Below are 11,222 nucleotides of genomic sequence, written 5' to 3'. Positions count from 1 at the left end.
GCAACCAACCTACCATCCCTGTGCGCGCATCGCCAAGACGAAACCCAACCAAGCCCACTGCCCAGGAGAAAGGCAAGGCTATAAACCTAGAGCTAGAAGAGGATGATATCAGAGACATCCCCATGGACAATGAGGATGTGGGAGTGGAAATAGAGGAGGTGGAAGCCCAGGGTGTGGACCCTATTACATGGTTGTTGGAGTATGTCCCTCCATGCAAGCCTAAGTCTAAGGTCCCCAAGGACATCATTGAATGTAAGACTCCCGTGCAAACCCCATTTCTACCAGATGAGATCACTTTTGACGGTCTGCATTTGGAACAAGTGCCAATTTTGAAGCTCGAAGACTGGGAGTTGGCAGACCATGATAAGTTCCCGCACCTGGAGAACGAACATTTGATGCACCACATCATAGACACAAAAACGGGGATGACTACACTGGAGCCGAGAAAGTGGCTCAGAGGAGTAGAGAAGGCAGGATTACTCAACCTGCTCTGGGTGTCACACTATAACCACACCCCCGTGATAGTTTTAGTCATTAAGAAGTTGTTGTGCTTGGTGCATGATGGGTGTCTATGGCTGCAGGAGCCGATACCCATCACCGATATGTTGATTCACCTCATCTCATGCTTGTCGTATACATGCGAAAATCCAGCGATGATTTTTGGTGGCAAGGGTGGCGAGTTGGTGGTTGTAGAATCAATGAAAGAGAATTTTAAATTGGTTAATAAGTCACGCAGGTATGCAATGTCCAACATCAGTGACCCCACTGTGAAGGTGGCAACGAAAATCCTTGTAGGGAAGGTGATGTGGAAGTGTCACGCCGACAAGGTGCTGGTGCCTATCATCACGCTCGCACAGCAGAGCACGGAAGGAGTCCAGTTTAATTAGTTAGACTACCTTCGCGATGAGTTCCTGGCCAACAATCGTGAAGTGCAGGAGCAGAGCAAGACATTCCACTATGCATGGCTCTTGCTCTCGATTGTGCTTGTAGCGTGGGAGCTACCAGAAGAGAACCAATTCCTATCAGTCACGCCAGACCTTCCTAAAGAAGCGAAGTACGCTTCGTTGTGGGTGACCAAAGATGCGGACTATGTTTGTGACAACAAAATATTTTGGATCCTAATAGAAATGAATATCAGGATGGCTATCAATCACAAGCTGCGCTTGTCGCCAACAATATATGTTAACTTGCAGATCTATGTTGAATTCAAGGCTAATTTCTATCAGATCTCAATTAGGGTGAGGAAAGAACCTATGCAGAAGTGGCACGATATGTTGTACCTAGCCACAAATGATGCCATTGATGCGGTGTTGGATAAATGGCTGGTGGAGTGGCACACCTCCATGGACTTTGCGGTGGGCGGAAGCAAGTCTGTCACAGAAAAGAAGAAGGATGAGGCCAAGATGAAGATGGCATAGTTGGTTGAAAAGAGGAAGAAGGAGGCCGCTAAGAAGGCCAAGACAGAGTAGACAGGAAAGGAGGCAGGAAAAAAAATGGGAGGCACAGAGCAGGGCTCTAACAAAGGCGTGCAATCGCCTTCTCCTGCAACTGAATAAGAGGACACAGAGTAGCATGGCGTGAACCCCCAGAAGACGTCTAGCCATATTAAGCGCCTGAGACAACCAGAAAAGGGAGGGTCCAGAAAGAAGTCTAAGGTGACCAAGACCTCACTAGACCCCATCTCACTAACGGAGGCAGACTTATATGACATCGGTGACACATTCAGAGATGTCACCGCAAAGGCCTAGCAGCAATTTCAGAAGCAGCAACAGATCATCCTAGGGGCCATCTAGACTGGAGTTCAGGAGTTGCAGGCCCATGCGTCGCAAGTTGGTACGATGTCTACCAACTTGGCTATCGGCACATCACAGGCTACCGATATGCTACGCACGAAGGCTTCCATTGTGCTAGTGCTGCTAGATGGAGCATTGACAACAGAAAATGAGGCTGATAGGCCCACTACCAATGCCTTCAAGGGAGTAGGATTTAACTTGGCAACACTCCCATGTGAAGCACTCCACTCCTTATAAGATGGAGTAATTTCCGAGCTGAGGGCCCGTGAGCACCACACCCTCCAAGTGATCAATGAGCAAAGCACAAATAATGAGCATATGTCCTTACAAAGGAATGTTGTCATCACCACCAAGGTCGAGGCGACCAACCAGAGTAAGAAGATCATACAGGTCATAGAGGAGGCCTGCAAAATGGTCCCAAAATTGGCCTTTCCGGATGAGGAGCCAAGTCAAGGTCCGCATCCGTAAATTGGCCACAAGGGTGAGATGGCGCGGATGCAGCTAGAGCTGAACTTGTAGATTACATAGCTCTAGTTGAGGGCTTAGCCTTCAACACCACCAAAGGTCAAGGAACAGTGGGTCTCCACTGTCATAGAAGTAGTTGTAGCAGTGGAGAGTGCATTAGCAGACTGTTGTGGGGAAAAATGCCTATGCAGGATGATCCTATCCACATAAGGTGTGACAGTGCCTTAGCAACAAACAGAGACAGCTATTCTAGTATTCTTCCTTTATGAATTAAGAATGAAGAGAGATGGATGGACTAACCGATGTCTTCCGTTTGTCCCTCGATCTGGTTTCCATTCTCTTGGAGAGTTCCCAGCTACTTGCCTTCTCGCTCGCCCAGCTTCAAGAGGTTTCTGCAATATCACAAGAAGAGAACACTACACAAGACATGGATTCATATTCATAACTAGTTCAGGATTAGAAATAAACTAAACATACTAATGCAATCATACATCAAAGATACATCAGTATATAGGAGAAACCAAGATAGCTTTATTGATGAATAACAAGGTTCAGGAAGAGATACAACCCAGAGGGCTCCAATCCAGCATCTCCTTCCCAGCAAATGGAATTCCTATCTTCACCCCCTTCAAAGCATTAAGCACCCAATGATTCCAATCTCAAACCAACAACAATTCTTTGCAATAACAAAATTCTAGCCTCTAGATCTCATGGAGGAGAGATCCATATATAGATGTTTGGAGAGAGGATGAGTCAGCTTGAGATCTGACTAGTGTCCTCTCCCTCTGTCAGTTCTTGATTCCACTTGGAGGTTCTTGCTTCCACTTGGAGATTGGGAACCTCTTACTCATCACCAGTCGAATTCACTGAGGCAAGTGTCATTGAGGAAGATTCTGGAAGCTTCCTGGGTCTTGACACCTCTTGGAATGAACTTGCCATTTGGAAATTCTCGCTCAACGCACCCTGGTAGTGCTTCTACCTACCTTGCAGTGCAGGTAGCCAGTGTTGGCTTTGACATTCAGCGCAGACAGCTAGTGGAGCCACTGAATTGATCCTGAATTGACTTGTTTTTGAGCAGTTTCTGGTGGAGAACTTCTGTGAATTGCTGTGGTTTGTTAGCCTTGTTCCTCTAGGGGTAGGAACAACATGTTTAGGGACTTTGGATCCCTTAGATTATGGACATTTCATGCTCAATGTTGTAAGGCACAAAAATGTCTATAACAGTTGCCCCCTAAAGTATGAGGCCGTTTATCGGGTGAAATGCTTTATCAGGGGGATCCGAAGTTCATCCAATGCTAGGAGGAGACCTGTAATAAGATACAATACAATACATTATTTTTCATACTGCTTTCATGATCTAGCTGAGGCGGGCATTCCCATGCTCAGCTTTATAAATTCATTTTTCTATACATGGAACAGACAATCGTCTGATGGTAGACTGATAATTTTGATGAAATTATCATCCTTTGGGTAGGATGATTATCTGCTGCAATGATGTACATGTCAATGTCTTTATCTTTTCTGAATATATATCATAGCCCGGATGGATGAAACTAGATCTGGGGTCTTCAAACTCGTTCGATCTTCACTCTAAGTACAAGTTGATCCACGTGAGAAATGTTCTGAAGTCGACCATGGAAAGACATCGCTTGATTACCGGTCAATGATGTAAACCGTTAACAAGCGCGAGAGGAATCACCGATAATGATAATGACCCTCAAGGTACTGCAGTACAATTCACGTGGTGTGAATAAAGGACTTGGCGTCGAACACCACGCAAAATCTTTCGGTCGAAGGTCATTGATGTATACCTGTCGCCGGAAGTGAGAAACTTGCCATTGAGGCATGCAAGCTTCAAAGTACTGAAGGGGTTGTTCCTAGATCAACTTCTTGGATAACGAGCTGATGTCGACAAGAAGCGATCCGTCAAAGGAGGGCCTTAATGAATCCCACATCAATGACACAGAACGGAGCTAATTATTTTGATGGAGGTGAAAATGATTTGTGACATATGATTCAGGGTGGTGGTCATGAAGGGATGAAGGATAATGTACAACAGTGGATGGGACACGGTTGACTCTTCTGAACGACTTCTCTTGAACATATGGCGACACTGATGCAATGGATTCGTAGCATTACCCCAAATATGGATGATATGGCAAGTCCATGGATGTGACCGGTGAATGAAACAACCCAACCCGATTATGGTACGGAGGAAAAGTGTCATGTTCAAGAGCGACTTGCTACCATCAAAGTTTTCTTGAGTTTCTCCCAATTTTTCCCCAGTCATTGCTGACCAATACCTCTTTATTTTTGTCAAGCTTGAGGAGGATAACATATTCTTGTTCTATAACCTGCCCTTCGGGCAAGCCCATCGCTATGTTTTAACGAGCCTAGCGATAGTGAAACTCGTTCTCATCTAAAGACAAGTTTGTCGCTATTTAATGATTTTAACGAGTCTAACGACAAAGATAACTCGGTTCTTTTCATTTCTAGAGAGTCTGAAAAGATACATAAAGTTAACTCCAAAAGTCCTTTTTCGTCATCTAATCCCTTAGGTCCGAAAAAGTATAAAACAATACAGAAGGGATGAGTTTTCGATAGTTTTAACGAGCCGAACAAAACAAGCGCTCGATCTTTTTGTGCAATAATCCCTCAGGTCCAAAAAGATTAAAATCTAGAGGAGGGATGGCACTTCCTATCCCTTTAACGAGCTAGAAGGCCAAGGAATCGGCAATCTTTTCATATTTTACGAGTCAGATGAAAAGAGCTTAAAGAAGACTCGTCTTTTGAGGAACGAGTGATGAAACAGGTTAGCAGCTGATTCCAGGTACAGGTTGGAATTTTCCAATCACGGCAGTGTCACAAGGATGGCTAGTGGAATCACTCTTCGCAGCTGTTCCTCAAAATGGGTAAACAAACATATGGAGGTGAACGATCGGCCAATGAAAAGTGGAGGTGACGGTGCAAACACGACCAAGGCTTTAATGGCTGATAATATTACATTCACAGTGGTTATTTACCGGGATAGTTCATTTTTTAACGAGCTTAAACGCGGGTGGAAACATTTGCTCGATCTTATGTTTATTTTTTAACGAGCATGAACTATGTGCTAAAACTGCTCGAATCTTGCATTTATTTTTTAACGAGCATGAACTGTGTGCTAAAACTGCTCGATTATATGGTCAAATTTTGATTTTTTACCATGACTAGTTTTGCTCCTTTCAACGATAGTACTGTATCTTCAATTGCTGCATCAAACTAGTTAGAAATGAATAACATTTGCTTGGAAATGAGATTGAACCCTAATATTTTGCTTTGAACTACATAAAAAGCAATTAAAAAGTGTTTTTACCTCTCATTTTACCATTTCATTTGAACTTGGTTTGTTGGAGCTTTGGAGGTGCCTCTTTCCCCTTGATTTTCATCAGCTGATTCCGGGAGATTCTGAGGACGATTTTCGGCGCCGTTTGGACCAGGTAGGAGCTAAACCCTAGCTATTTCTTTTCATGGTTTCCTTTTTCCATTCTGTGACTATTTTCCTGTTCCCCTGAGCCCCTGGGGTTTTGTTAGGGCGCTCTGCCATCAGCGCAGCTGGTTCATTCGAAACCTGCGTTGAATGTCAAGTTGCATGAAGGTAGTTTGACCTTCAACGCAGGTGGAACACTGGCTAGTTGCGTTGGACACAGAAAAACAGTTCTGTGCATAGTTTTTGATGAAAATTTTGTCAGTTTCTCATCAAATCCAAGATCTAACTTCTCTCATGTTTGTTTTTCAGAGATTATTGGAGCAAAATGACCCTTACATGGCGAGAACGAGAACATGAAGAAGAGGACATGATTTCCCTCCGTGATCCTGTCATGGTGAACGCGCTACGGAACTGTGGTCTGCTGAAGTTCTTTCGTATCTCTAGTATGAGAGCACAAATCTCCTTACTGCAGTATATGCTTGATGCTTGGGATCCTATCAACCAAGTATTCTAGATTAGGGGCAAATCTATCCCCTTGAACGTGGTAGACATTTACTTCTTGACTGGCTTGTTGAGGCGGGGTGCCCCCATTTCTTTGTCAGGTTCGGCCTGAGGGAATGACTCTGTGAGAGATTATGTCCACCAGTATTGAAGGGAAGGATCTCAGTCGAGTAGAGACGGCAAGGTCATTATCCGTGAGATTGCTGACAGGTCTCTCAGATCCATTCTGTATACTATTGGTAGGATGGCCGGTAGTGCATCTCTTCATGTTGCCAACAGATCCTATGTGCAGCATGCCTTGGAGTGCCTCCAACCGAAAATATTCAACTGGTGTGATGCAGTACTTCTTCATATGAAAAGTCAGTTGACCAAGGTAAAGGACGGGAAGCTGAAGAACTTTGGATTTGGTTCTATTTTGACTGCCTTTACCTTGGAGAAGATACCACTGATGCAGCCTCAGTATATCGCACTCGACTTGCCTTCTCCCACCGAGCCACGCATGCAGAGATGGGTTGATCACATGTCTAGGCATGTTGGTCAATCTCAGATTTCTTTCACTGATACCTTCTTCAGGTGGTTCGAGCGTCAGGAGATGGTCTATTCTGAGTATCCATATGTTGGTATGGATTTTCGAGGTGATTCGGACTTGGCATTGCCAGATGGCGAACAGTGGGGCACTATTGGTAAAATCTTTGACCATATCACTGTTTACTATTTTTATTTTATAATGTCCTTGTGCTTTATTCTATCAAGACTTTAATCAATCTCATGTGTTCATGCAGATGTTGGTCCTGTTCGTCCAGCAGTTCGCCCGAGAGCGCCAGTCGCTGCCCCAGTAGGGGAGACTGCTGGGAGGGTTATTCTCCGTGACCTTGATGTGGCCGAGACCCTTACAGCTGTGCAGGAGCAGGTTGAGAGCCTTACTCTTGGCATTCCTGATGTGAGGATCGACGAGTTACCTTTACAGTTGCAACGGCATACTACTGGTGTGCCTAGACGATGGACTCGTCTCTTACGCATGATTGCACAGGCCGTGACGTGCTATCATGAGCATCACTAGGCTAGGGTGCCCCCTAGCATTTTGAGTTTTCTGGGTCATGCGACCGATTTTTGTCTTGGTTACAGAACATTATGTATAAACGATAAACAGCTTATATATGTATTTTGATTTTCGGGGTTTATTCTAGTTGAGTTATACGATCCATATGTACAACATTGATGGTGTGTCTCTTTTTATAAATGTCGCAAATGTCTATCTAACACATAGTTTGCTAATGAGTCGGTTAATGTGTTTAAGTTTCTGGAAATATGTTGATATTGAATTAAATCAAATTGTCTTTCCAAAATCTTAACCCTTAGGAACATGCGATAAATAGCTGGGTTGCGGACGGAATATATACCATTCAGTTGTAGTATTATGAGTTGTGAGTCTAGCCTGACGATTAGTTGGCGTATACCATGGGTGATGGCATCAGAGAGTAGTTTTATCAACGCGCTATATTCAGCGATGTTATTTGTTGATTGCCCAATACATACACCTCTGAAACTTACTAACTCGCTGCTTGGATCAAAAATGGCCCAGGCTGCGGAGGACAGGTTCCGCGAACTACGACTCGCTCTGTCGGCATATCCAACACATGTCTCCAGAAGGTTTGACATCTGCAATAAATGTAAAAAGGTGGATTACTCGACCAAAAAAAACACTTTAGCGAAAACAAAATACAACAAAAGCATACAGGTTACTATTTAAGCATAGTAACGCTTGAGGTACAACCCATTACGGGGTTGCGCCAGTGGAATTCCGTCATAATCCATTAACTCGTAGGCTCCTTTTGCTAACACTCATTTAACAATATAGGGGCCCATCCATAAAGAGTTAAATTTACCTGCTCCCAATTTATCGGATTCTTGGTCGTACAGCAAGACCAAGTCGCCTTCTGAGAAGACACGGGGTTTGACATTTTTGTCGAACTGCACCTTGACTCGTTTCTTATGGGCTTCGTTAGCCAAAGCTGCATCACGATGGGTTTCATCCAATTGGATTAATTCCAAGAAACGGGCCTCTTCTTCTGAAGTTCCGGGGAGGAAATCAATTGCGAGTTTAAGAGACGAGATTTCACACTGGATTGGTAGGACTGCTTCCAGGCCATACAGCAGTTGGAAAGGTGTGAATCCGGTCGCATTTCTTACTGATGTTCGGTAACCCCACAAGGCCGAGTACAGGATTAGGTGCCACCTTCTTTTGTGAACTCCGATCATCCTTTGCAACATACGCTTCAGGACCTTGTTGATCGCTTCAACTTGTCCGTTGGCTTGTGGATAATACGGGGTAGAGCTATCATGAGATAGCCCTAGCTTGGCAGCTAATTCAACCATCATGTGATTGCGAAAATGCGATCCATGATCTGTGACTATAGCCTATGGTACGCCGAACCTGGCGACTACATGATTGAAAAAGAAAAGGGCAACTGTTTCACCAGTGTTATCTAATGTAGGCATCGCCTCGGCCCATTTGGTAAAATAGTCAACGGCGACTATAATATACCCATGCCCCCCGGTCGAGGTGGGGTTACATGTCATGAAATCGATGCCCCATTTGGCGAAAGTCCCAACAGCAACTATTGGCTGTAAAGGTGCGGGTGGTTTTCTGGTTTTGCTATCAAAAATTTGACAAGCATGCAACTTCTGACTGCAGTTATGCAATCTTTGAACATGGTTGGCCAGAAGTATCCTGCTCGTAAGATTTTCTTTGCTGTAGCATATCCAGATTGATGCCCCCCACACGCGCCTGAATGACACTCATTCAGGGCTTTTTCGGCCTCCTCATGGGTCAGGCACCTCCTCAGAACTGTATCGATACCACGACGATAAAGCGTATCACCAACGATAATGTAGTCTTTCGCTTGGTATCGTATACGTTTGTGTTCTGAGTGAGAGTTGTTAGGCCTGAATTTTTGGGTTTGGAGATAAATTATTATATCTCCATACCACTCATTGCTTGCAGCTATCAGAAACAAACTTTCGTCCACGATTGATTCTTCGGATGTTTCATCGTTGGACGACGATGGGAGATCGCACAATAATTCTGTGAAAACTAAAGCTTTCTTTGATTTGGATTTTACAGATTCCATATCAAACTCTTGAAGGATCGCTATCCATTTTGAATATTTGCCCCCCAGCAACTGTAGCGACAATATATAAGTCATGGGGTTGCAATCTGATAGAATGGAAGTTTTCCGAAAGAGGACATAATGTCGAAATCTTTGTATCGCTTGAACAACAGTGAGTGCTAGCTTTTCAACGTAAGAATATTTGCTTTCTGTATCATTCAAGTTTTTACTTAAATAATATATAGGATGTTCAATTCCATCGACTTCTTGAACTAAAACCATTGCAATGGTCGTATCCGCTGCAGCCAGATACAGGTTAAAATCTCTTTGATAGTCCGGGGCATACATTAATGATGCTCTTACTAGAGACTCTTTCAGAGCGTCAAAAGAGGCTTGCGCCACCTGATCCCAGACAAAAGGTACATCTTTTTTCAAAAGACGAGTATAACCTTTAGCAAGTTCTGCGTAATTTGGAATGAACCTCCTCAGAAAGTTTGCTTTCCCTTGGAGTTTCTGAATCCGAAGCAAATTTGAAGGTGGAGGCAAATTAATGATTGCCTGAACCTTGCAAGGGTCGAGACGAATCCCATCCTTAGAGACTACAAAGCCAAGTAAACGACCAGAACCGACGCAAAATACACATTTGTGCGGATTGAGTCTTATCTTGTAGTGTCGGCAACGTAGAAATATCGCTCTTAAATGTTGTGGATGATCAGTCCCCTTTCGCGAATGAGCCGGAAGGTCATCGAGATATGGTTGAACGATGTTCTTGATGTCTGTTATCACAAAATCAGGTACTGAAGGCTGCTAATCAGCAAGACTCTGTGTAACTGTTTCAAACCAGGCTTTTAACTAAGGCTTAGCCTCCTTAGTCTGAGAGGGCTCTCTCATAGGTTATTGATATTGAACAAGATGGCTAACTCACAAGACACATGAAAAATGTACTAGCTGGACAAAATTGCTTCCCATTGGGCTTATGGAGTCACTAATATCTCAGCAAACAATAACACTATCCTTTCATAGAAATCAGGGCACTTTACATCTAATGTTCAAACATAACTTACATGAAACACAGTTTGCCTAGGCATACAGGAAGTCAGAGCATGATTCATGAGTTCTGAGTGATTATGCATTAACCAAACTGTAAAAGAACATTAAAGAGAATAAACCATCATATATTTGAACAATAAGATCTATTGTGAATCCTGAGAAGAAACAACAGTCATTTGCATTACTGAAATCTGCTATACATAAACCAAAACAGTCTTCTCCAAAAACATCCAACCCCTATTACCTCACTCTCTTAGCTATTTATAGAGTGCTTATTCTATCTCATTCGAGCTTCCACCTCCAGCATGAGGGGAGCTCGATGATTGCCATTAATTACTCCTATCCGCTATTGAACTAACCTATTAAATACAGTCAGCACTAACTGAAGTTCTAAAAGGTTCTAATTTAATTATAACTTTAATTCTATCTTCTTCGTAGAAGATTCCTCCTTGCAGCTTTGACACATGGCTTCCTTTCCGTTTGGCTGAGATGGCTGAAATGAACAGTTAATGCTTCATGCTGGTTTTGGATACTGGATGCATCAATGGTTCAATAGTATTCGGATAAAACCCCTGCTTTTCCGGTCCTTGTCTTCCACCACTCTCCGAAAATGTAGCAGCATGTCTCCAACTCTTTAACACCCCAAAAATGATGAGCATCACCATATTCCCAAATGTGCTGGAGGCTTTATTGATTGAACAAGTGTCTCTCTTTCAAAATTCCCGTTCATATTATCAAAATAGCTGCTCTGCGTTTAAAATCACCACCTACAGCAGTTTCGTAGCGCGCTACGAAACTGCTGTGTGATTTAAAAAACACAGTCTTCCTCTAAAC

The sequence above is a fragment of the Pinus tabuliformis genome, chromosome 9 (genome assembly GCF_031772625.1).
Source record: "Pinus tabuliformis cultivar Carrire ecotype Pingquan chromosome 9, CPIR1, whole genome shotgun sequence".
Taxonomy (NCBI): Eukaryota; Viridiplantae; Streptophyta; class Pinopsida; order Pinales; family Pinaceae; genus Pinus; species Pinus tabuliformis.
The sequence above is the reverse complement of the archived record's forward strand: the minus strand, read 5'-3'. Positions refer to the sequence as shown.